This window comes from Suricata suricatta, chromosome 11, assembly GCF_006229205.1.
Source record: "Suricata suricatta isolate VVHF042 chromosome 11, meerkat_22Aug2017_6uvM2_HiC, whole genome shotgun sequence".
Classification (NCBI taxonomy): Eukaryota; Metazoa; Chordata; class Mammalia; order Carnivora; family Herpestidae; genus Suricata; species Suricata suricatta.
Genome location: NC_043710.1, coordinates 107,405,095 through 107,420,464, shown reverse-complemented (window position 1 = coordinate 107,420,464; position 15,370 = coordinate 107,405,095).

The window sequence follows — 15,370 nt, the reverse complement described above, 5'->3', positions numbered from 1 at the left end:
GAAGGGAAGGAGGGAGGGAGGGAAGGAACTGTCTTGCTCAGATCCGGAGCCGGCGTCTCCTCGGCAGCATCAGCCACTTAAGGGGTTGTGCAGCCCCACCCCCGCTGGCCTAGTTACCGCCTTTGGGGCCTCGTTACTCCCTGACTCCCTGTAAGAGGTTGGGGTGCTTCCTTGACACTCAGATCCCACATCCTAAGCCCCGTCCAGATTGGCGTATTGCCTACGGTGTCCCTTCTCTCTCCCTTCCTGATTCTTAAACTCGTGATCCATGATCAGCAAAACTACCTAGACCCCTAAATATCTCTTGAACAGCCCCTTCCTCCTCTTCCTCTGACAGCCATTGCAGGCGGCGGCTGTGTTTACCCCCACGACTGACAGACTCTGGGCCTGGATGCGGGTCAGGTGTCCTGCCACTCTGACCATCCCCAGCCGTTCCTCCTCGATAACCCCAAGATCAAGCTCTCATGTTCTGAGATGCCAGCCACTGCCCTTCAGGACCCGCTGGCCGTCTGTTAGCACCCCCCACCCCCGCACGCCCCTCGCGCACTTACTCCCCGGAACGGCTCCCCTGTTAATTCTCGGAGATCTCAATACACACGTCCACGGTTTTTCCAACTCTCTGCCGCTCCGTCCCTTAACCTCTCCTCCATTCCTATTGCTCTCTCCCCTGTTTCTTCCTTATTTTGTCACTATCCACAGCCTTTCCTTAGTGCCGTGCATTTCGGGCTACAACAACCAGTCCTTCCTTCAGTACCCTGGCCCCCATAATTCTTCAGTCCCCAGGACCTCCTGTCCTCCCCTTACCTCTTTACTGTAGCTCACTCCCTGGTTGTCGTCTCTCCTGTCCTCACCTAGTTTCAGGTCCATGATCAACCATTATGTCAGCACGTCCGTGTACCCTCTTTTGGCTTCGTCGTTTTTATCTGGCGAAAACCACAGCCCTGCGCACAGAAACACTTCCACCTGCTCCGAGCAGCTGGAAGTGACTGGAGCAAGAGCAGAGCCAAGGTGACGGATCCCACTTTAAAATCTAGACCCTGAATCCCTTTTTTCTTTATTTTAAGTTTATTTATTTTTGGGAGAGAAGAAGCAAGAGAATGCACACCAGGGGAGGAACAGAGAGAGAGAGAGAGAAAGGAAGACTCAGAATCCGAAGCAGCTCCAGACTCTGAGCTGTCAGCCCAGGGCCCGATGCGGGGCTCAAACTCACGAATCACGAGATCATAATCTGAGCCGCAGTCAGACGCTTAACCGACTGAGCCCCCCCAGGCGCCCCCAGACCCTGTGCCTCCACTTCACTGAGCAGGTGGAAGCAACCAGAAGACTCTCACAGACTCCCGACACCACCCTTACCCCCCTTCCTGTGATCGGAGGTGAACTCTCGGTTCAGAACCCGGGCCCCAGGTTCCATCCCTGTCATGTATGAACGACATCAGTCCAGCAGTTGTCCCTTCTATTTCCAAACAGCATCCTTTCCCCGCATTGTCAGGTGATTCTCTTTAGCCTACAGACGTTCTCCTGCTTCCTCAGTATTTTCTTCCAGTTTCTGTTTGGCCAACTCCTTCGCCTTATTCAGGTCTTCACTCAGTGCCGCCCGCTCACTCGTCACCTCACTGAGTCCTTTGTCCTCTTGTGCTCTGTATCTGCCACATGTGTCCCCTTCTAACATATTTTATAGCTTATTTTAAAACTATTTTTGGGCTTTATTGTTTGGTTCCTTTCACTAGCATTAAGCTTCAAAAAGACAGGGATCTTTGTTTTGTCCCCTGATGTGTCCTGAGTCTCTAGAACAGTGCCTGGTCCAGTAAGAGCCTCAGCAGATATTTGTGGGAACAAAGAATGACTGAACCTGAGGCTTAAAAGAAATTTCAGTAAAAGACATAAAACTAAATTGGAGTAAAAGGAAAGATTTACCAGGTACCCGGGGACTCAGCCGGCTAAGTGTCTGACTTGGGCTCAGGTCATGATCTTGCGGTTTGTGAGGTCCAGCCCTGAGTCAGGCTCTGCGCTCACAGCTTGCAGCCTGGAGCCTACTTGGGATTCTGTGTCTCCCTCTCTCTCTGCCCCTCCCCTGCTCACGCTCTGGGTCTCTCTCTCAAAAATAAATAAACATAAAAAAATTTTAAAACAAAGGGAAAGATCTACCATACTCTTAGATGCGAAGACTCAGTACAATTAAGATGTCACCAACTGACTACAAAAATTAAATGAAATTCGACTTGAAATTCCACTTAAAATTCCACTTCAATTTGTTAACAATTTTATCTTTCATATTTTAATAATATATAAACTAGAATAATATAGTGGACCCCTAAGTTCCCAGCACTCAGCTTAAATAATTATCAACTTATAGCTATTTTTTAAATGTATTTAATTTTTTAAATGTAAATTCAAGTTAGTTAGCATACAGTGTAGTCTTGACTTCAGGAGCAGAACCCAGTGACTCATCTCTCACACAGTGCTCATCCCAACAAGTGCCCCCCTCAGTGCCCAAACCCCTCCCCTCCAACACCCCTCAGTTCGTCCTCTGTATTTCAGAGTCTCTTATGGTTTGTCTCCCTCTCTGTTTTTATTTTATTTTTCCTTCCCTTCCCCTATGTTCATCCGGTGTGTTTCCGAAATGGCACATATGCATGAAATCCTATCTCTTTCTCTGACTTATTTCACTTAGCGTAAGTGAAACCCTCTGGTTCCATCCATGTTGTTGCAAATGTCCAGATTTCATTACTTTTCACTGCCGAGCATCGTATATGTGCACCACATCTTCTTTATCTATGCGTCAGTCAGTGGGCATTGGGGCTCTTCCCATAATTTGGCTGTTGTTAGTAGTGCTGCTATAAACGTTGGGGTGCACGCACCCCTTTGAATCAGCAACTTTTTATATGCCTTGTATAAATACCTAACGTACAGCTATTTTTAATTTGTCTTAAAAAATAATTTATCTTATCCCTCGTCTACACTCCCAGCTGATTTATTATTTTTATGTCTCCCAAACTATTTATATTTTCCAAACTGTTTCTTTGGAAGAACTTAAACTCATGGAAGAGTTTCAAGAATTGTTCAAGCAAACAAACAAACACTCTAGGTTCCCCCGTTGTTAAAGTCTCGTCATATTTGCATAGAACATAAATATATTCGGTCTTCTGCTTCTCAGAAAAAATAAAATCGCTCGTGTACTAAAACACACACACGAGGATGTGCATTGAATGTAAGGAAAAAGTGTGTGTTAGTGCACAGGCCTCTGGAAGGTGGTACATACATGTGAATATATACACATACTTGATTACGGATTACAGTAAATTTTGTGACATTCTGTAATACAGCTTTAACTTTACTTTTTAATTTTTTATAAGTTTATTTAGGTTTTTTCTTTTTGAGAGAGAGAACCAGGGAGGGGCAGAGAGAGAGAGGGAAAGACAGAATCCCGAGCAGGCTCCATGCTGTCAGCATGGAGCCCGACGTGGAGCTCAAACCCACCCACGGTCATGACCTGAGCCGAAATCAAGTCAGACACTTAACCAGCTGAGCCACCCAGGTGCCCTAACAGGGTTTTACTTTTTATTTATTTATTTTTATTACTTTTTAAAAATGTTTTTTATTTATTTTTGAGAGACAGAGACAGCGTGAGCAGGGGAGGGTCAGAGAGAGTGGGAGACACAGAATCCGAAACAGGCTCCAGGTTCTGAGCTGTCAGCACAGAGCACGATGTGGGGCTTGAACCTGCGAACTGTGAGATCACGATCTGAACCGAAGCCAGATGCTCAACTGACTGAGCCGCCCAGGGGCCCCTTTAACTTTTTATAAGATTGTCTTAATGTTGATATGGGAGGAAAATCTAGAGACAAGGAAATTATGAAAAGGAGCAGTGATGATAAACTTGCCTTAATAGATATTTTATCATGAAGCCTCTGTAATAAAAATATATGAGAATAGAAAAGAGAATCCAGAAAGAGATTCAAATATAAACAATAATTTTATATATTAAGAATGCTATTTGAATTTATTAGAGAAAGGTGATTTATTGAATAAACGGTGCTGGAACAGTGGACTACCCATCTGAGAGGGAAGTCTTATTACCTCACATCAGGTGCAAAAACTTAATTGTAAGTGATTAAAAACCTCAGTGTAAACAACAATAAGAATTATACACTTGGATCTTAGTCAAAAGGCCAAGAAGCGCTCGCAACAATAAAAATTATAGAAGAAAATTTAGGCACCTACATATACAAGACAGGACACTTAGGAATTATAAAAGAATGGGGTTAACAGTATTTTTTTAAAAATGCTTTTGTGTAAGAAGATTTCATAAATAAAGCCGGCAGGCTATTTGTTGAGAAAAGTTTTCACAATACAAAGGGCATGTAGGGACCAAGAAGGATAAAATGTAACGAGCTTTTAAAAGTTTGTAACAGGGGCGCCTGGGGGCTCAGTCGATTAAGCTGCGGACTTCGGCTCAGGTCATGATCTCACGGTTCTTGGGTTCGAGCCCCATGTCGGGCTCTGTGCTGACAGCTGGCTCAGAGCCTGGAGCCTGCTTCGGATTCTGTGTCTCCCTCTCTCTCTAACTCTCCCCTGCTCACGCTGTGTCTCTCTCGCTCTCTCTCTCAAAAATAAATAAAACATTAAAAAGTTAAAAAAAAAAAGAAGCTTGTAACAAAAAGACAAACAACATGTAGAAAGTGGACGGAAGACGAGAACGGACCGTCCACTGAGGAACAAACACGATGGACAGGAAAGCACGTGAACAGACGCCCATCTTCCCAGCGGCCGGAGAAACGCAGATCCCAGTACGATGCTGTCGTTTCCGCCTATCGAATGGACAAGAACTAACCAGAGTCATGAGGCCTGCGCAGACAGTGACGTGGAGAAGAAGGACTCTCGTGCTGGTGTAAACTCTCTTGCTGACCTTCTAGAAGCCATCTAGGAACATTTGTTAAAATTTACGGTGCACATGCCCTTCACCCAGGCAAGCCCACTGCTGGGAAGTCACCTCACAATAATAAAGGGTGACAATTACTGAGGACATATTTTGTGCCAGGCTCTGTTCCCTGCACAACAATACAGTATCTCATTTAATCCTTGCGATGACCCTCTGAGGTAAAAACCATTATTATCCTTATTTTATAGCAAGTAGCGAGAAAGCCCTGGCACAGAGAGACCAGGTGATCACAGATCACAGAGAAGAATCGCGGAACTGGGTTTCAAATCAGGCCGTCCGGGTCCAGGGTTTGTACTCAGAATCACCAGCTGGACCCTCTTTTCTTTTTTGTGTTGTTTTGTTTTTAATTTGATTTTAGAAGCCTCCTTTCATAATAGAAAGAAAAGCACCAGTGTGTGAGACTGAAGCAGCAGGACATGCACTGCAGCAGTGTTGGCAACAGCACAAGCCAGATGCCAGGAGAATAAGCAGCCACAGGAAGTGTTTGGATAAACCGTGGACCGTTTGTGCCATGAAATACTACACTACTGTGAGAAGCAACGCATTAGATCCATACCAGTTGATTTGGAGGGATTCTCACAACGCACTAAGAAGAGAAAGGTCGAAAGAAACGTGCATAATCTAATCAAATTTTTCAGAGGCACAAGTTGGGGAGGGGCAGAGAGAGGGGCACAGAGGATCTGAAGCAGGCTCTGTGCTGAGAGTAGTTAGAGCCTGATGTGGGGCTCGAACTCATGAACCATGAGATCATGACCTGAGCCGTGTTCACCCCACACTGTGCATTTTCTTAGGAAGCTGAGAAAGACAGCAGAGCCTGGTGTGGGTGATGGGTGGTGTGGGAGCAGGAGGGGGGCGGATCGGACTGAGCAGGTGCGTAAACATGACACTCAGGGTCCTCAGCCAAACAGTGAGAACAGGCCCGGAGTGGGCAGCAGGCAGGCTGGCACTGTGTCCAAACCAGTTCGCAAGCTGCGCTGGGCGGGGGCATGAACGGTTTCTAACCTTGTAAGTGATACGGAGCTAGTTGCTTGTGAGCAACAACCAACCAACCAGGATGACCACTAAGAAGTGCCCTGTTTGGGCACCTGGATGACTCCGTTGGCGAGGTGTCCGACTGCAGCTCAGGTCATGATCTCGTGCTTCATGAGTTCGAGCCCCACATCTGGCTCTGCACTGATAGCCCAGAGCCTGCTTAGGGTTCTCTCTCTCCCTCTCTCTCCCTCTCTCTCTCTTTCTCTGCCTCTGTCCCACTTGCTCTCTCTCTCTCTCTCGCGCTCTCAAAATAAATAAATAAACTTTTAAAAAATATTTGAAAAAAAAAAGAGAAATGCCCTGTTCTGAGGCATTTGGATGGTTCAGTCGTTTAAGCATCTGACGCTTGATTTCGGCTCAGGTCATAATCTCATGATTCATGAGTTCAAGCCCCACATCAGGCTCTGTGCTGACAGCTCAGAATCCGCTTGGGATTCTCTCTCCCTCTCCCTCTGTCCCTTCCCACTTGCTATCTCTCTCTCTCTCAAAATAAATAAACTTTTGAAAAAAATCCTGTTCTGATCTCCCATATGTGTCCCTGTCCTGCCCGTATTTCAAGACCCAGTTGAAACGCTCACTTCCACAAAGCCCTGATTCTATGAGCAGAGAGAAAACCGTCTCCTGCCTTTGAGCTTCCATAATGCCTCACCCATGTCTTCTGTGGGCATCTTATGTTGTACATAGATGTACGTATGTGTTAGTACCATGTGCTGCACACTCTAACCGAAATTAGCCTCCTTAGAGGCAGATTTAATAAGGATTTATTGAGAATGAACGGACATCATGAAATGGGATATACAGTTTATCACAGGGTTAACTTGAACCAAATTGTTTTGTTTTTTTTTAATTATTTTTTATTAAAAAAATTACATCCAGGTGAGTTAGCATCTAGTGCAATAGTGATTTCAGGAGTAGAGTCCAGTGATTCATCATCTACATGTAACACCCAGGGCCCGTCCCAACAAGTGTCCTCCTTAACGCCCCTTGTCCATTTGGCCCATCCCCCCCTGAACCCTTCCAGCACCCCTCAGTTTGCTCTCTGTATTTAAGAGTCTCTTACATTTTGCCCCCCTCTTGTTTTTATATTATTTTTGTTTCCCTTCCCTTATGGTCATCTGTTTTGCATCTTAAATCCCATATATGAGTGAAGTCGTATATTTGTCTTCCTCTGACTAATTTCGCTTAGCGTAAAACCCTCTAGTTCTATCCATGTTGTTGTAAATGGCAAGATTTCATTCTTCTAGATTGCCAAGTACTACTCCATTGAATGTATATACCACATCTTTATCCACTCATCTGTCAATTGACGTTTGAGCTCTTTCTATACTTTGACTATTGTCGATAGCGCTGCTGTAAACATTGGGGTGCGTGTGCCCCTTCAAAACAGCGCTCCTGTTTCCCTTGGATAAATACCTCGCATGAAATTTCTGGGTCGTAGGGTAGTTCCATTTTTAATGTTTTTTTTATTAAACCATTTTTTTTACATTTATTTACTATTGAGAGAGAGAGAAACAGAGTGAGCAGGGGAGGGGCAGAGAGAGAAGGAGAAACAGAATCCAAAGCAGGCTCCAGGCTCTGAGCAAGCTGTCAGCACAGAGCCTGACGTGGGCCCCAAACCCGTGAACCATGAGATCATGACCTGAGCCAAAGTTGGTCACTCAACCGACTGAGCCACCCAAGCGCCCCTATTTTTTAATTTTTTGAGGAACCTCCATATTGTCTTCCAGAGCGGCTGCACCAGTTTGCATTCCCACCAGCCGTGCAAAAGGGCTCCTCTTTTTCTGCATCCTCGCCGGCATCTGTTGTCGCCTGATCTGCTAATGTTCCCCATTCTGACCGGTGTGAGGCGGTGTCTCATTGTGGTTTTGGTTTGTTTTTCCCTGATGAGGAGTGATGTTGAGCATCTTTTCATTTGTCGGTTGGCCATCTAGATGCCTTCTTTGGCGAAGTGTCTATTCGTGTCTTGTGCCCATTTCTTCGCTGGATTATTTGTGTTTTGGGCATTGAGTGTGATAAGTTCTTTATGTATTTTGGATACTAACCCTTTATCTGAATGTCTTTTGCAAATATCTTCTCCCAGTCTGTCGGTTGCCCTTTAGTTCTGCTGATTGTTTTCTTCACTGTGCAGAAGCTTTTTATCTTCCTATAAAATTTTTATAATGTTTATTTATTTTTGATAGAGTGACAGAGTACTAGTGGGAGAGGGGCAGACAGAGGGAGACCCAGAATCCAAAGCAGGCTCCAGGCTCTGAGCTGACATTTTTTCATGAAACACCTGTTTTCCAGGGAATGGGTGCTCCTTCCATTTGTCTGGCCCTGCAGCTTTATGTGTTCTTCTCTCTCCTCTGCACCCTTTGTGTTCTGGCCACGTGCCTTATGGAGATGAGCAGAGTAAGAGTCTTTCCCTGGGGTTGGAAAAGTAAGTCCTTGATTAGAATGGCTGCGCTCCGTTTGCTCCGTACTTGGGTGGGAGCAGTGGCATACACCTGACTCGCTACTGTAAGGTGAGTTCCTTTAGCTCTGCTCTGAGTTCTGAACTTCCGGGGGGCAGGGTCCAGGTCTCTTTTATCTTGGTGTTTCCCGCAACATCTAGCATGTAGTACGTGCCCTCTGCATGGTGGGTTAGTTTAGCAACAATTTATTAAGTGCCCATGAGCCAGGCATTTTACCGGATGCTAGGGATATTAGACAAATACAGTTTCTGCCTTCATGGAAACTACTTGTCTTCCGTTGGAGGTTGGGATCCGTGGAAAAGCAATGGCAGAGGATTGGATAACTAAGTTGGGTGGTAGGCAAATAGAGGATCATATTATGTTCTCTTCATATTTTCATGTTTGATATTTTTCATGATAAAAAACTTAAAAAGGTATAGAATGGGGGGAAATGTCCTGGGCCGAATGGGACTCTGACAATTTTTTAAAAATATGGATGGGGTGCCTGGGTGGCTCAGTTGTTTGAATGTCAGACTCTTGATTTAGGCTCAGGTCTTGGTCTCGAAGTTCGTGAGTTCAAGCCCCAAATCAGGCTCCATGCTGATAGTGTGGAGCCTGCTTGGGATTCTCTCTCTCTCTTTCTCTCTGTGTCTCCCCTGCTCATACTCTCTGAAAAATAAATAAACTTTGAAAGAAAAATGGACAAAGCAATCAACCCATATTATGAACTGAGTGTTTGTATCTCCCCAATATTCATATGTTGAAGGCCTAAGCCCCAGATGTGACAGTATTGGGAGATTGGGCCCTTGGGAGGTAATTAGGATTAGATGCAGTCCTGAGGGTGGGGCCCATGATTGGATTAGTACTTTTATTAAGAAGAGGAAGAGACTGATGTTTGGTTTCTGTGCCTTGTGGAGGACACAGCTAGAGGGCAGCCATCTGCAAAACAGGAAGAGAGCCCTTATCAGAATCTGACCGTGCAGCACCCTGATCTTGGACTTACAGCCTCAAGAAGGATAAGAAATAAATTTCTGTTGTTTAAGCCACCCAATCTATAGGGCTTTGTTACAGCAGTCCGAGCTAAAAACAATGAGTAACCAGAACTAAGTAGAGGATGTGGTCAGACTTGACCTTATTAGATCAAAGGCTTTGTGATTTGAAGACCATCAAGGTATATCTACAACCTCTGGAAGCCTGAAATTCACTTTATAGGCTTAGAAGAGGATTGGTGCCTGGCGCCCACATGGGACTCTATTTTTCTCCTCTTCGCCTTTTCTAGAATCTGTAGTCCTATCAGAACAATAGGAAGGATGTAGTCCTATCAGAACAATAGGAAGGTAAAATCCTGCCAAGAGGAGCTTGTTTTAGAAATATTCAAGACTTGCCCCAATCTCAAAAGTGGTAGATGGAGGTGGCATCTTGGGGCGGGGAAGTTTATCAGTGAAAAGATCAGAGTCCAAAGAGGAAATCAGTTCTTCAAGGTTCTTTGTTTTATGAATTTCCCAGCTTTCTCTCCGTCATTTCAGCAAGTCCGATGAAGGCTCCAGAGTCTTAGTTGAATAAGTCACTTGCAAACTCTTGACACTGTTAGAAACTGAAACCGCTATTGGCGTCGCCATGACTCAGACTGAATGAGGATTCAGAAGCCCTGATTTACGCCCTTCTCTCTGGCTACATTTAGGCAGCAAGCTTCAAGACCTGGGAACTTTTATTTCCATTATATTTCATTTGATTTACTTGTCACTTAGCTAGATTGCTAGTTATCGTCTTTCCCCCAAATGGAAGACTGAAATCCTTTCCACCTTAGGAGATCCTAAAGGAGATCCAGCTTCTACTTCAGTGAGAAGTCATCTTTAAAATGAATTCGGAATCAGGAACGATCAGTTTTTCTTTCTACCCTCGTAACTTCATCCCCAATGTACCAAGAACGCAAAGAGTGCACCTGTCTCTTGTTTTCAGGGAAGATAGAATGTTGCCTATGGCAACCACTGGGCCGCTTGAGATTGACGCTGGAGGTTCCCTCGGCAACCCTGGCAGCCGTCTTTGCAGGGACTCCTCAGTGGGCAACAAGGGCCGTAGATAATCTAGATCTATTGCATCCCCAGCTACCACCCGTTTCTGGTTTTTCTTGGGAGGCGTTAAGGGATACAGAACAACCTATTCATCAGGGAGAGAGCTAAGGATTCTCTGTCTCCTTTGGATCCCTGGGGGCAAAGAGAGGGCTTTTTTTGGAAAAAGCAGACACAGCAGCTCCTCTAAGTGTAGCAAATGGTAGGAATTACCTCCTAGGAGACTGACTTCCTGGCTCTTGGTCTGGCACAGTGACATTAGGAAAGTCTCTTTTCGAACTCAATTGGCATTTTGGGGTTTTGGAGAATAAACAATTGAATGTTTGCTCTCTGACTCGTGGACTAAGAGGACTACGAGGCACCTCAATATGTTTCTTAAAAGATTTAATTTTTTAAAAATACTTTCTAAGCCAAATGTGGGGCTCAAACTTACAACTCCGAGATCAAGAGTCACATGCTCTACCAGCAGAGCCAGCCAGGTGCCCCACCTTTCAATGTTTAAACAGGAGCAACTTCAAGGTCCGGTGGACACTCCCCTGGGATGTTAGTGATTCTAGTCTCCTAACTTTTTAGTTATCTAAATGACTCTTATTACATGAATCTTTGCTGGCTTTTTACGGCTCATCCGCTAACATAGGGGACCCAGTTCTCTGCAAATCCCCCTCCCTCAGTGTTCCTGACAGAGCTGCAGGCTATATAAGTTATTTTTTTAAGTGTATTTATTTTAAGAGAAAGAGCACAAGTGGGGGGAGGGCAGACAGAGAGGAAGAGAGAGAATCCCAAGTAGGCTCTGTGCTGGCAGAGATGTGGGGCTCGAAGTCACACACCGCAAGGTCATGACCTGAGCTGAACCCAAGAGTTGGACGCTGAGCCACCCAGGCACTCTTAAAAAAATGTTATTTTTAATGTTTTGAGAGTCAGAGAGCAAGCAGGGGAGGGGTGGAGAGAGAGGGAGACACAGAATCCGAAGCAGGCCCCAGGCTCTGAGCTGTCGGCACAGAGCCCAACTCGGGGCTCAAACTCACAAACTGTGAGATCATGACCTGAGTCGAAGTCAGATGCTCAACCGACTGAGCCACCCAGGAGCCCCCTAAATCCTTCATTTCCAAAATACCCACGGCGCTCTGTCAAGAGCTGCTACTGCCCTGAACTGATCGGTTAGCTCCGCCTCCCACGACGCAGCCTGGCCTGGCAGTCTCTGCTGGGTACCGTCACTGCTCTGCTGGAAACAATGCACTCTACTGCAGTCACTTGTTGTGCTGTGGGCCGCACTGGAGATGGACGCCTCTGCAGGCTGGCACCGACTTGGCTCTGCTCTTTCTCCTGGGTGCCCTGGGTCCTTCCCATGGGGTTCCTGCCCGCTATCAAAGGAGCCCCTAGTGATTGCGAGCAGAGTAGGCAATCATTTCTCTCACTCTTCTGTGGTATATACTTGGAGGTGGTGGTAGGGGGAGATGTCCCAGGACAAGTGGTTTGAACTCCAAGGTGTTACAGAGCTAAATGTGTTAAATGTCTGTATAAGATGCGGCTCTCCTCTGAGGCCTGGGTCTTCAGCTAAGGGGCTATGGTGGAGGGCTTAACAAGATGGGACTCCATTCTGATGAACAAGGCGCTAACTCCTGGTGCACCTGTCACGCCTGGCTCTCTGTTCCCCCAGGAGGAGGTCTCTCAAATGGCGCACACGGAAGGCTTCTTGCAAATGGTCTCCCTTAAAGCCACCCTACCAGCTAGCCGGGCCCACCCAGCCATACCTGAGCCATCGGCAGTGGGCAGGATGAGATCCCTGACCCACCCTGTGCGGCCATGTGCCGCCTAAAGGCTTTGCAGATTTGCAGGCCTTATTTATTCTCATAGACTCTCACGGAACTTGAGATCAGGGACGAGGATTTCCACTTCTCTTATGTTCGTAACACTACCCTGGCCCCAGAACAACTAGCAGGAAGCAAAATAAATGTACATGGCCTTTTATAACTTACAAGGTACTTTTGTAAGCATTATCTCCTTTATTTTTTTAGTTATTAAAATCTTTTTATGTTTATTTTTTTAAGTGTATTTAAGCATGTATTCATTTTTTGAGAGACAGAGCATGAGTGGGGGAGGGGAGGAGAGAGAGGGAGACACAGAATCCCAAGCAGGCTGCAGGCTCTGAACTGAGGGCACAGAGCCCGACGTGGGGCTCAAACTCACAAACCATGAGATCATGACTTGAGCTGAAGTTGGCCGCTTAACCAACTGAGCCACACAGGTTTCCCTGTTTAGTGTTTATTTTTGAGGGGAGGTAGAGAGAGCGGGAGACACGGTATCTGGTTCCAGGCTCTGAACTGTAAGCACGGAGCTCAACACGGGACTCAAACCCATGAACTGTGAGCTCATGACCTGAGTGGAGTCGGATGCTTAGTTGACTGAGCCCCCCACGTGCCCCAACAGTATCTCCTTCAGTTTTTACAGCCACCCTGTAGTGAGGTTATTAGTCTCCTCGTTTGGCAGATAAGACCCCCACGCTGACCACAGTCACCAAGGTACTCAGTGGCTACTGAGTTTACACGCTCCGTCTGTCTGCAGCCTTCCCCACGTCTGACCCCTCCTCACCCCCAAACCTCAGCAGGAGGCAGGAAAGAGGACTGAGGACAACCCATTTGTATCCCATTCTTTTTCTCTCCTTTTTCAACTTGCCCTTCTGAATTTGGGGTCTTTTCTTGCTTGGACCTCTGAGGCCTTGTTATGGACAGAATGTGTCCCCCCAAAAGTCCGATGTCCAAGTCCCAACCCCCAGTGTGATGGTATTTGGAGGTGAGGGCTTTGGGAAGTGATCAGTTTCAGATGTCATGAGGGGGCCCCCAGGACAGGCTCAGTGCCCTTAGAAAGAGGAAGACAGACTGGCGCTCTCGTACTCTCTGTGTGACAGGTGAGGGCGCCGCGCCATGGCACTGTCTGCGAGCCAGGAGGGACCCCTCTTCCTGGAGCCGAGTCAGCCAGCTCCACGATCTCCCACTTCTCGGCCTCCAGAGCTGCAGGAAGTACGTCCCCACTGTTTAAGCCACCCGGTGTGTGCGCTGTCCGGGCAGCCTGAGCTGACCAACACAGGCCCCACGGCCGAGGCTTTCTGGCTTTGCTTTTGGCTTTTTGGGGTTTGTTTTTAATTTTTAAAAAGGGTTTTATTTATTTAAGATAGAGAGAGAAAAGTGTGAACAGGGGAGGGGCAGAGAGAGAGGGAGACACAGAATCCAAGTAGGCTCCAGGCTCCAAGCTCCAGCACAGAGCCCGACGTGGGGCTCGAACTCACAACCTCAAGATCATGACCTGCACTGAAGTGAGGCACTCACCCATCTGAGCCCCCAGGCGCCCCACATTCCTTCTGTCTTCGACTTCCGAATCTCTGCCCTGTCGTAACCATGGAAAGCAGAGTGTTCTTTGCTTCTGCTTTGATCTTTTGGTTTCTTGGCTTTTCTTCACTTGTTCCTGGGCAGAGAGACTCTGAAGGCAGGAGAGGGAAAGAATCAGAAGACAGAGCTGCAGAGTCCAATCCTGCTACCACCTGTGTGAGCTCAGACACGTCCATCAATTCCTCCAGCGCTCGGACAGGTGGCTTCATCTCTCTGAGGCTCAGTTTTCTTGTCTGTACCGTGAGAAGGTTGGAAAACAAGATCAGGACCCTTTCTGGTGTAGAATGCTGATTTTAATAATTTGAATTAACATCCTAGGTTCTTCCTCTGTTGTTTTCAGTCCCTGACAACCTACATTCTTTTTTTTTCTCGGTCCACCAACTCGGACACTCAGTCTGTCCCTCGTCCTAAGTCCTGATCACATATTTCATGTCACCAGATGCAACGCTAGGCACCCTCACATACACCCAAGCTGTTTCTCTGGGAAAGGGATTTGTTTTTGCTACAGAATCAGCTACAGCGCAGTGTGGTCTTTATAAGCTGTTTATTTTCTAAGACCAGCGTCTTAAAGACGAGGAGCGTGTTTCAGTGAGTCTGGTTCATGTACACAAGGGAGGAGGCGTCTGGGGCTTGTTGGTTTATATAACATAAGGTCAGGAGGTCTGGTTTGTTTTGTTTTGTTCTAGATCATTCCTTCATCCCACTGCTTTTGGTGCCCTGTGCCCAGCCATGCTGTGCTGTCTTCTACAGAAACCCCGCCAACCTCTTGCCACTATTTTTCTAGCTTGGCTCCACTAGGGGTGAGGAAGTAAGCAACATAATGTCACCCTAGTTCCTTCCCCAACTCATTCCTCAAGCCCTGTTCTGGAGGAGGTGTAATTCGTCATCTCCCCTTGGACCCATTGGGTGCTCTGAGCCACGGGTCTCATAGCTGCATCTCCGATGCCGTGAAACAGCAGCGTTAGCCTCTGCCTGCTCAGCTCTCTTCCAGGTTGACGGTGTTGGTGTGCAAATTGGCTCCCGTCCATGGAGGCCACGGAGAGAGCAGAGAGAGAGGCAGGGCCCTGCAGATTGGTAAGCGAGGGGACTAGTTTATGGGGCTCGTCTTGGAAGGCCGCTCCCTGCCAGACCGTAAAAGTTGGTGAAGCAGCCTTCGCCGGGGTCGGTGGCACAGACGTCCAGATGGTCTCGACAAAGCCTTACCCCCTCAAGGCTATGTCCTTGGAACAGCTCCCGCCGTGGGACAGCAGGACAGCAGGCAGAACGTGCGTGCCAAGGACAGGGGAAGCCATGAGGAGCCTCTGAGTGCCAGGGTCCAGCTTGACTGTCAACCGGTGGTCACGTCCTTTAGATTAACTCCTCCAACCAACAGGGCACCAAGCGAACACCGAAAATAATTCTGCCCGTGAGACCCCCCCCCCCTACAGTGAGACTGGAACTGCCAACCCTCGAGGCGTCTCACCGAGGGAGAGGCAGGAAACAAGCAGACGTTGTTGCTGCCACAGAAGCAGCCGA